At 37.6% G+C, this 12,138-nt stretch overlaps 1 protein-coding gene across 4 annotated transcripts in view; it reads right to left on the bottom strand.

Moving 5' to 3' along the window:
* The window catches only part of osbpl3a (oxysterol binding protein-like 3a), a 34,993-nt gene extending 22,855 nt beyond the window's left edge, over positions 1 to 12,138 (bottom strand). Inside the window, exon 1 of one of the 4 annotated variants that reach the window (XM_079828985.1) lies at positions 11,801 to 12,138. The gene's annotated coding sequence lies outside the window, so the exon portion shown is untranslated. The remainder of the gene's footprint in view (positions 1 to 11,800) is intronic. The other 3 variants (XM_079828986.1, XM_079828988.1, XM_079828987.1) reach the window with 3 other exon arrangements.

Raw genomic sequence — 12,138 nt, 5'->3', positions numbered from 1 at the left:
TATATATGCATTAGTTACATTCCCAATTTAATTTACAGAGCAATCCCTGCTAAGTTTTTAGTTTAACTAATACTATAGAAGAGGATTAGTGTGTGTCGCACTCACAACAGACTAGCAACGAGGGCGTGTCATCGCGATGGTGGCGCTCCATCGGCACAACCCTACGGCCTACACAACCTCATGTATTAGGGCTGCTCGATTATGGCAAAAATCTTAAATCACCATTATTTTTGGTCAATATTGAAATCACGGTTAACACAGTTATTGGTGGGTGAGTCGTATTTTACGATACGAGTCCTTTTAAATATCAGTGAAAGTTCAGCAAAAACTATTACTAGGTTAACTAATGTAAGAAAAAGATCTTCAAAATAATTACATAATGCAAGTAAACACTAAACAGTCAGCAATACAATCAGAACAAAGAAACTAATTACACACAAAACAGACAAAAAAATACAACAGAACAAAAATACAAATTAAGTAAACAGTGTTTTAAGTTTTTCAGGAAGATATACTAAGTAACAATCAGGGCTTAAAAATGTAAAAAAATATCAATCGGTTCACTCCGAGCAGAATCGATATTATAGCGTTTCCGTTTTTGCGTTCCTCAATAAACATTACTGTTCCAAAAACGGGTTGATTTGAAAAAAAATACCGGTTAATAACGTTATTTTAATTTAGCTTATACTTTAAACAAATATGTATAAATAGACATATTTTTCACTCAATAATAATATAACGCATGGTAATTAAACTTTAATATTTATTTCATAACATTTTTAAAACCACAACAGAAATACATGCATTAATTACAAAGCATAAACAGCGGGACACATACTGTTGACCTGTTTTAATGGACTGTTAGACAATCGAAAGTGGCCCTCTTATGCCTAATTCTTTTCAGAAGAGTGATAACATTCTTTGTACATAACTTTTTTTCAACACGACTTGTTTTAAAAATTGCATGAATAAAGAATAAATAAACTGGATAACCATTGCTCTTTTAATGCACCGTCAACTGGTAATTTCAAAGCAAACACTGAACGGAATCCATAAACTAGCCTAAATCAGTCTATTTGAGCTTAAAGTCCGTACTACTTATTTAAACGTACGAAAAGAATGTCCTTCATTGTAGACCTCAGCGGGGAAAGAAATGTACTTGAGGGATGAAAATGCGCGCTCATACTGACTTGCGTACCGGTAGATTCATAGATGACATTTCACTCACGCTTGATCCGTCAACGTCACATGCTGTCCAACTCTATTCATGATTGGTCACTGCCAAATTAAAATATTAAAATAACGATAAAATAACGTTATTAACCGGTTAATGGTCATTTCAAATTAACGTTTCTGTTCAGAACGATTCAAATAGATTTTGATTTCGTTTTTGTTCCTCTTAAAATTTCGTTCGTTTCCGGTTTTCGTTTTCGTTCCTTGAACCGGTTCAGAGCCCTGGTAACAATATTCAGATAAGTAATAGCCTACAACTAAAATTTGAATAATCAAATGTACAATATCACTGCATATAATACTGCAACGTCTTACTGTTCACATTAAATATAAATTAATCCATATTAAGCTACTTAAGTTATTCAGTCAAGATCAGTGAGTGATTTCTTTGCCATTTGTTGCTTGATTATCAATAATGACAGACTGCAGCCAGCAGGTAGCCTATATTAGGCTGTGGTCACATTAAAGCTAGGGTAGGCAATTTTGGAGAGGCTAGCAATAGCAAGTGTAAGGTGGAAAATAATCAAAGATATTTGAAATAGAACAAAATCATCTGCTTTGCTGTTAGCAGCCATCGTCGTGATAAAGATATTTGAAATTGACTCAACCCCCTCCCCCTTAACGCCATCAGAGGGGCCAGTTGGAGTTAGAAGAACAAAAGAATGGCTGGATGGCAAAAAAGGTTTTTACACCTTTGATTCAATGGGGGAAGTTTTGTCTGATTGGTTACTTTCAAACGTCTTACGGTTTGGTCTGATTGGTCAGTTTTAAAAGAGTCAGATTTGAATTTGGTGACATCAGGGAAGAGGATAAAAGAGGATTTCAACTGTAGCTCGCTCTCTTTGGATTCTCTGTGGCTTTCTCTAGAGAGAGCTGCTCTTTAGCTCTCTCTCTCTCTCTCTCTCTCTCTCTCTCTCTCTCTCTCTCTCTCTTTCTCTCTCTCTCTCTCTATCTCACAGGTAACATTCTAGGCAAAGGCCTGCTGAGCATAATTAAGGGTTTATGTTTACATCTTTTTGAAACTATTTTAAGTGTAACCATAACTAGAATTTGTGCTTCCTTTTAAAAGAGATTTATGTCTATGATGTAATTGACATTTTACATTTACTTGATTGTTAATAAATTGTTACATTTTGATCCTTTCTGAATTAATCTGTAATTATTAACTATCTCCAATGTGGAACGGTATAATTGCAACAAAGGGTTAAAACGGAACGATTAAATGTATGATTAACTATCAAATATAGATGACCAAACAACCGGTTGGGATTCTCTTCTAAATGCGACAACTATGATAAATGGAGTCAGATAAAGAATATTATAATCAAATCCATTCTTCCAGCTGAAACACTGAACGCGTGCGGCCTTCACCGTGGTTCGCTACCGGTCCATGGAGGAATTCATGCGGTCTTACACAAGCTAGCTTCGAAAGCGTAAGATCCCACCCACCCTTTAGAGCGCTCTTCAAAGCCACATGAACGCACACAGCAGAGTCTGCAAAGCGTCACGAGAGTCAGCGTTAAATGACCTCATGTCTCAGACCACATAACATTACAATAGTGAACGTAAACAACTTACAGAGCTCTTACTTGGTACCACCTGACTTCTGCAGATTAATTTCGGCGTTAATAGTGTTGACATAGAAACTCAAATCTGAGAATGTTAACAGCTCCGGGTAGAACGTCACAGGTTGCTGATTTCGTAATTCCGTTAATGACATGGCTTGAACACCGCATAAGCTTGTTGTTTTGTAGAGGTTAAACGGACCGTAGTTGATCTGCGATCCATTAATTGTAAAGTTTAACCATCCTGGCCAAATTTGCCCATTGGCCTCTATCCATCATGGCCTCCTAATAATCCCCATATACTGATTGGCTTTCATCACACTGTCTCCTCTCCACCAATAAACTGGTGAGTGGTGGGCGTTCTTACGCAATATGGCTGCCGTCGCATCATCCAGGTGGATGCTGCACATTGGAGGTGGTTGAGGAGATTGCCCCCTTCTATATGTAAAGCGCTTTGAGTACCTAGAAAAGCGCTATATAAATGTAACAAATTATTATCATAGAGTGAAAGTTTATAATTTGCATGTATTTTGTCTTGTCAATTTAGTACTCGCGCAAATGTTTTTTTTGCATACAGTCGCACACCCCCGACACGTGCACACACAGAGAGGTGAGTCATCGAATTGCTTCCTCTTTCGTATTTTCTTGTGCTTGAACGGACACACACACAAATTACCGTATTGTTCCGAATAGGGCTACACGATTAATCGAAATCGAACCCCAATCGCGATTTGGCTTATATGCGATTATGAAAGCGGAAAGGCTGCAATTTTAATGAAATAAACAAATGCCCAGCATGTCAGTGAAGAGCAGCTCTGTGATCAGTAGTAAACGCTGCTCCGTCTGAAAGCACTGCGAGTTTGAGTCGCTTATAATGTGCATTTGAAAAAGCAACACGTGTCAAACATCTTCACAAACTATCAATGTGAAGTGTTCATAAACCTGTTGCCCAACAAAATATGTTTAATAACACGTTTTAACTCACTACAGTCAGTCGAGTGTTTGTGAGCTGATGTGGCTTCTTATCACAGAATCAGGCAGACAATGTATTATTCTATAGCAGGGGTCTCCAAACACGGTCCTGGAGGGCCGCTGTCCTGCAGAGTTTAGTTCCAACCCCAAATAAACACACCTGAACCAGCTAATCAGTGTCTTATAAGGCCCTAGTTAGACACTGATTAGCTGGTTCAGGTGTGTTTAATTGGGGTTGAAACACACCTGAACCAGCTAATCAGTGTCTTATAAGGCCCTAGTTAGACACTGATTAGCTGGTTCAGGTGTGTTTAATTGGGGTTGAAACTAAACTCTGCAGCACAGGACCGAGTTTGGAGACCCCTGTTCTATAGTACTCTATACAGTGATAAAGTCTATGTCAATCAGCACTGCTTTATTATTATGAAAATACACAAGAAGGCTTGTTTATTGTCTTTATGTTTAATCAGTCAAATTGTTTCTATCTTCCTTTTATTCAGCCTACAAAGGGATTTCCTGAAAAGGATTACTTCTCTGAGGCAGATGTGGAGTTTCTGCCCGAGGGCGCCCTCTGGCCTCCAGTATGAATGAAACTTTTTGGTAACAAATTATAATTTTATAAAATAATACTTCTCTCTAAATAAATGTATATGACAATCCATATGTTTTTCTTAAATATACAGGAGTTTTTTCGCCACAGTGGATGCACAAGAGGCTCATATTTCATATTAAAGACATAGACTTTAAGAAATTGATATCACAGATGAAAAGCAAAGATTTTTATAATAATTTTACAATAAATCCATAGACCTTTCTAATGGTTTTTAGTCATATGCAGCCTGCATATTAACAGTTTTTGTAAAATAAGTTTTCTGTAAAATATCAATATTATTATTAGTAGTAGAAGTAGTAGTAGCAGCATTATTTTGTTATATTTTTTCTTAAATACTCTATTTTTAATAATGGAAATGTTATTGTAATAGTAATATTTCTTATTTTGTTAAATATTTTTATTTAGCAATAATAATAATCATAATGATTATTATTAGTCATATTAATATATAAACGCAAAATGTTATATGCACACACTTTTCATTTGTAAAAAAAATAATATTTAAACCGCAAATCGCAATTTTAACCAGCATAAATCGCAATTAGATATTTTCCCCAAATCGTGCAGCCCTAGTTCCAAATATAAGACGACCCTGAATATAAGGCTGATCACATAATGCTGAAAAGACAGAAGTTTCTACTTGAAGTTGGAGCGCAAGTGCTAATCTATTAAGCCGCATCATTCTTATGATTCTTATGGTGCATCAGAGCGGTCGCTCAGCTGCATGACGGCTCTGGTTATGGCAGCACTGTCATTTCTTTTTTCGGCTACGTACTGACTGACACACTTTTGCCAGTCAGTTTCTTCGAAGCGGCTGCTTTTAGGACCGCGGTAAGCTTTTCTCTGACTGTTAGCATTTTCAAGGCTGTCTTTTTGGGCTCTCCGTCTTCTAACATTACACTCTGACAACCGTATTTCTTGGCTGCTTAATTCCTGGGCGGAACACTCGTTTTACTTGTATTTGGCACTCCCTATTTTTGCGGGTGACAGTATTCTCGAAAATACAGTCGGTTATGTCTTAAGAGAAAGTAAACCGTTGAGAAAGAAATCTGATGTGCATCATTATATTGGATCCATGCATTCAGTCTGAAAGTTACAGCAGCCTATAAATACCAGCTGCTGTCAATGTCACTAATGTTAATCAAACAACAAAACACAGCTTTAGCAAAGATTAATCTATATTTAATCTATACAGTAGTGTTATTTTACATTTAGGCCTCGTATCCCAAAAAATGTTTTAGCCAACTGAAAACGGCAGCGCAACATTTCTTTTCAGTTGAGACGCTTTGCTTGCTATAGACTTGGTCGGCATTACTGGGAATGCCCACAAAAACGTCATACCCGTTTATGCCGTGGGGGAAAACAAGCTATTCGAATGAACGTGCGTAGACCTTGTTAGATGCTTTATCTTTACTCTTTGTAATGACTATGATTGATTTTTGCTTGGTGCAATGCCGAAAAGTTGCTGTGTGGTGTTCTGCAAGTAAGTAAAATAAGTAAAAAAAAAAACAGTGGTTTGTCAATTCCGAAAGCCTGTGCAATATGTCCTTTACAATAAAACATTTGCATTACATGATGCTGGTATTATTGTAAAGATGAAGCGATTTCATTAACTGCAATGGTAAAAGTTTGCTTAACAAAATGCCAATAAAGTCATACTTGTCACGGTACTCAAACTGCATCAAAAAAGCAGTCAATTTATCGTTAAAGCGTTTTTTTTTTTTCACAGTGAGCTATTAAAAGGCGACTAGGCTTGCTACGATAGTCTGTGTTGCCGGTGTTCAGACTCAACACCGGTTACAATACTTGCCCACCGTGGCACCGCCCCACCGTCGTTTAGATTTTTTTATAGTAATAAAATAATTTAGTTCAGTTAGAGAACAGACAATACAAATAAAAACTGAATGTGTCTGCTTAATAAAGCATGATCCGACCGTGAGTCTCGGCAGCGGCAGGAGTCATTCATCAGAGAGTGAGGAGCTGACTGAGATGATCGCGGAAGATTTGGTTTCAAAACGAAACGTAGAAGCGCCTATTTAAGGGAGTTTGTCATTTGTTTTGTTGTTGTGTTTTTCATTAAAAATAATAGGCTAATGAACCCACAATTCAAGCAACCTGCAGCCGAATTGGCGCTAATTCAAAACAAAGTAAAATGTGCACGGCTGCACAGAGCGCGCATTGTTTACTTTCGTCTGGCTCCGCAGCGCGAGCCTCCGCGCTACACTGACCGCTCGTGCGGACGCGTCAAGTATAAACAAGGCTTTACGGACGAACTGTCATTCATTCATGGCGTGCGTCTCAATCCTAGTCTGATCAATGCCTGATCAGTGCCCTGACTACTGAACTAGGGAACTGATTGAGACGCACCCATGGCCTCACAGAGCGCGCATTTACAGACGAGCTGTCATTCACGGTGTGCGCACACTGCCGCGTTTTCAGTTCAGAGCGATCTTGTGCATGTAATTTTCGGTTAGATAGAATTAGTGATTTAAAAGCCTCCGTCGGTGATACCGGTATTACCGGTGTTGTCACACATCGATTAACCGGTGGGAAAATTTCCTCACCGTCACATCCCTAATGGCGACAGAATGCGCAAGGTTATTGATGTACAAAACATTCAAAAGTCGTCTTTATTTCATTATGGGAAGGGCAGGGCTCAAGCTGATATAGTCACACACGACACTTGAATGACATTTTCTCGTCAAAATGCATGCTGCTGTCCCAAATATTACACAATATAATATCCTTCTTCATAAATCACCCAGTCTTTTGATAAAGCCAACACGGAAGTGACTTAAACTTCAATTAATCGACTGGCCGCTAGAGATAGGCTCCAAAAGGAAGTCAAATCAGATATTAACTATATCTGCATAGTTGATAATAAACAAATTACAAGCATGGATAAATACAATAGAAGAAAGATAATATTGAAATAAGCAGTGCTTTATGTTTTTCAGGTAAATCTAACAGTATTCAGTAATTCAATAATCAAATGTAAAATAGCAGTCTTCTTAACTAGCCTATATAAATGAAATAACTAATATAATTAATTAATACATTTCAATCTATGATGGTTAAACTTTGCAATTAATCCGCGAATTAGGGCTGTTCGATATTGAAGAAAAATGCGATATGCAATACCTTGTTAAATAATGCGATATGCGAAACGATATTGCTTTAAGTGTGTAAAATCTATTTAAATTATATTAAAAAAATTATTTAAAAACTGAGAATGAGACCATTTATGTGTTTAACATTCTTCGCTACATCTTCTGAAAGTGGCCAGCAGTGTTTTAGCAAACATTTATGTCACAAATCTGACAATATAATTTTAACATCAATGTAAATAAACCAAAAATGTAATGCCGATATTTAAATACCAAAAACTCTTTGACTTGGTAATATATAGTTATATCAACCTAAAACTTAACATCAAGAACATCCAGGTAAACAAAGACACCTGAACTAGGGGTGGACGATTATTTTTGTTATTTTAATTTATCATTATTTAAAATAAGAGCTAAGAAGAAACAGTAGTCTTCACATGAATTAAATATAGACTGATACATAACAAAGCTACAAAGGTAAATCACCCTTCAGTGATTTTTCTCTTTTTCTGGTTTACTGTAGTAACAGGCTGTCACTTTAAAGGGTTAGTTCACCCAAAAATGAAAATTCTGTCATTAATTACTTACCCTCATGTCGTTCGACACCCGTACACTGCTGAAATTTGGCGATTCAAACCACTGATTCGACTCGCTGATTCATAACGCTTCGAAGCTTCATGATGCCTTGTTTTGAAATCGTCATCACTATGTAAGTCGTTATTTAGGGTTTTTTTGCCCTATCCTGCGATGTGACCATCGCTGCGATTTCGATGCTTAAACGATATATCATGCAGCCCTACGTCACGGACATTCCATCCATATTTTTTACAGTCTATGGTCAGCCCTAGATGACAAGTGATGTCTGCACGAGTAAAGTGTGCGAAGGTATGTAAATACATATGTTGACTGACAGGTAGGATATTGTATCATTGAATTTGGACCAATTTCAATAATTGGATTTTAAAAAAAATTCAGTCTTCCACAGAAGATAAGCAAATTTTTTTCTAGCTTCTTCTATCATTGATTGCTATCAGATGTGAAGAGTTTCAACCAGTAAAAATTGTTCATAAAAAAAAAAGTCCTACCCTACCTTTAAGAGCTAATGCACAGATCCAAAAAGCGCACCACTGTGAAGGACAGGATGATGCGCTGGGCGGAATGCGGTACAATAATCATTTTACCACAATTATTGTGTTTTCATAATCCTTGGAAGCCAAAATCGAACCTCATCTCCAGTCACTTCATGAGAATTTTACCATTTCATTCGACAAAATATATCATCATATCATAAACACCCACACAGAAACTCAAAAGGTCTTCACGGCAACCCGTCAAAACAAAATTAAATTTAACAAAGTAATTGTGACAGAAATATATTAATGTTGTACAGTAGAATTTAGCTAGCTTACGTCTCAATGTAATAATAATAAGTGCATTTCATTTATACAGTCATGAATATGCAGTGTTATTTAACATTTGTTTACTTTATTTCTGTACCTGGAAACTGCTAAACCCACCTAAAATGCACTGTTTATTTCATATGTATCTTTGTTCTGTTGTATTTATGTAGGTCTGCTGAATGTTAAAGTCCCCTGTAAAGTCAAAATTAAATATGTGTTCTGAGTTTGTCACACCACAGACAAATGTGTTATTAACCACCCAGCCAAATTTGAATCGTAAATAAATCTGCCAACTAAATAAAATATCTTATCAAAATCTTGAAAAAATAAGCAGCATTCTCTGCTCTCAAAAGCTGTTTGCGTCTGCAGTCGGCGCTGAAACCACACCCACTCGGGGGAAAGCTGCCGTAAGCACACAAGACAACATTTACATACAGCTCACGACAGCACCAGATGTCGGCGGGACAAGACGGGAGGATGAAGGCCGGGACGGGAGATTGTAGGTTCGGCCCCATTCCGCAGCGGAATATCAGTGAATAGTTGTCTCCGAGTAGCTTGTAAAACTATCCGGTGTAAAGTCACTGCAAAGTCAGGTGATGGTGGTAATCCTCAGCTCTCCATCAAGGTAGCTGTTCACAAAATTAATCCACCTCTTCTTGATATCATCGTTTTTGTTTTGTAAGCTGCTCTGTAAGTTGTAGGCTGTAGTCACTAACAGTACTGAGAGTAACTCGCGAACACCGTGCTCTAGTTATGATAGTGTTAGGGGAGGGGCCAGGCTCAGTGGCTCCAGTGCAACAACAACATAGAGCTTAAAAAAATATGGACAATGCAACATCATTCTCTTCCGCTGAAGAAAAGTGAAGCCGCCGGAGGTCCGAATATGGCACTGATATCTTACGCAGACCTCTGGACTGGAATCTGCGCAGTAGAGAGCAGGAAGTAGAGCCGCAATATCAAAAGCCCACCCACAATCTCGCAGATGCAGAACAATTCATTATGTTGGTGTGAAATAAACAGTTATGGAAATGTAGAAATGTAGTGGTGCCGTGGTGGGCAAGTGATAACCAATAGCCGTGGCTTTGGGAGTGGCCTCATAGGGCAGCGAAGCAAGTGCATTCTGGGAGTTGTTGTCTTTTATCCACATGAGACAAAAATAAATTATTTTCTCAGTCTAGAAGGCACCAAATTCAAAAATAATTTCACATTTCTACTACATAAATGACCGTTTAAATACACATTCATCTTCCCAGCGCTGAAGTGCCCCTTTAAAAGTATCATTCTTTCAAACATTTCTTATTTGTATATTCAAAAAATATTCAAAGCAATCTCATAACATTTTTTAATGCAGTTGTAATTTTTCAGTGTAAATTATTTAATTTGATTGGTAACAGCCCTATAGTATCTGATTATTGTAATTGAATTTATTGATCAAATGTAAGAATTTAAAATGAGAATAAATAAGAATAAATTATATTTACAACACAAAAAAATCCTATGTAATAATTACATTTTTTACTTATTTTTTACCTGACTTCCTCAAATGGCACTTGACATCTACTATAACTTTCAACACTGAAAGAAGGCCACAGATATGTATTATATTAAATTGTTTGTTTTATGATATGATTGTGCATGTGCATGAGTACATTTGGAAAAAAACTATAAAAACAGCTCATATGCCATGCAAGTCATCCAAACCCACTTTAAACCACCGCAAGCACCATGAAAGTCCCAATAAACCACAGTGACGACAATATGACAGGAAACAATGTTTGACAATGCTTCTCCTTGTCTAACAAAATAAATAAATAAATACTAACTAAAATGAGGTGTCAATTTCAAAGGATGATGCTACACAATATTTGCATGTATGGCGCAAACTTAAGTTGGAATACAATGTTAGGCTGAATGACAACATCAGTAACCTTTCACTTTCATTGTATGAAAGAAATGCAATGAAATTGAATTGTGACTGAAGCTGTCAGTCCCTTACATTCTGCCTAACATCTTTCAGAAGAAAGAAAACCATACAGAAACAACATAATGGTAAGCAAATGATGACAGACGTTTCCATTTTTGGGTCAACTGTCAATACAATAATTTTAAAACCACCTAAAGTTGAACTTAGCTACATTAAAGTAATGATGGGGAGCAACATTCTACGATGTCGCCAGTTCTCTAACATTACATAAACAACAACAGAACTACATGCATGCACACAATATTTGCATTCGTGGCGCCATCTGAATGCTTGTATGCAATGTGGGCCCCTTGTTGTTGCCACAGCAACGCGATGTGCCGATGACTCTGACCAAACTGATCACAATACAGCTAAATTACACCATACAAACGAAAGTGAATTGTGACCCAGGACTTCTAAAATCTACAACATCAAAACGAAAAAAGCTTGAGGAGTCTTTAAACAGTAAGATTAAAAAAGTAAAGGAAAAATGTGTCAAATTAGGCCCATCGATGAGTCAGTCTATCCATGATGAGGACAGGAAGTTTTCAGGGTTTCTAAGGCGAAACGTTGATTGGCTATCGAGGCTGAGATATTAACAAAACACACTTTAATGTTGTCTTCACGTGCTATCGGAACGATCGTAAATAGCATTCCTAGGTAAAAACGTAATTAGACACCCTCTCAAGTCAAAATTTGAATGCGATGAGCTCGTAATCACGACTTCAGAAGTGGGAAGTAGGACATTTCCGATAGCACGTGAAGGCAGCATTATATTCATGTTTTGGATGCACATTCACGGAATGTCAAATGGAGGTTTCACACACGGTAACAGTGGCTAATCAATTAACTTACAATGCTTATCTTACAAAAAGCTAGGACTTGTTTTTATCATTAAAATATATATCTGTCTCCCTGTGTAAAATGAACACAAACTCAGTGCCTACCACAGTTGCCAGGTTCAGAGTGACAGCGTGGCGCGGCGGCGGCTCTGTCGTCGTGTCACTGACGGTCCACTTATAAAACGCCTTATCAGCACATTTATACTTTGGACCAAGTGACTGTCACCGGGTTCACCATCCCTGTTCTTCTACCTGCCGAAGTCAGATCTTAGGTAACTTCGCTTCTGAGAAGATTATCGCGAGCGAAATGTCCGTGACGCACCGCTGTAATCCGAGAGTGAAGGGGAAGGTGGAGGCGACGGCAACCGCAAGTTTTAAGTTTACTGTTTCCAGCTCAGGTTTGAACCTCGAAGCTGTGTTTTGAGTTCCGCGGTGAGGCGAGC

This window comes from Gobio gobio (genome assembly GCF_949357685.1).
Source record: "Gobio gobio genome assembly, chromosome: 11".
NCBI lineage: Eukaryota > Metazoa > Chordata > Actinopteri > Cypriniformes > Gobionidae > Gobio > Gobio gobio.
Note: the sequence above shows the minus strand (reverse complement) of the source record. Positions and strands in the feature narration are given on the sequence as shown.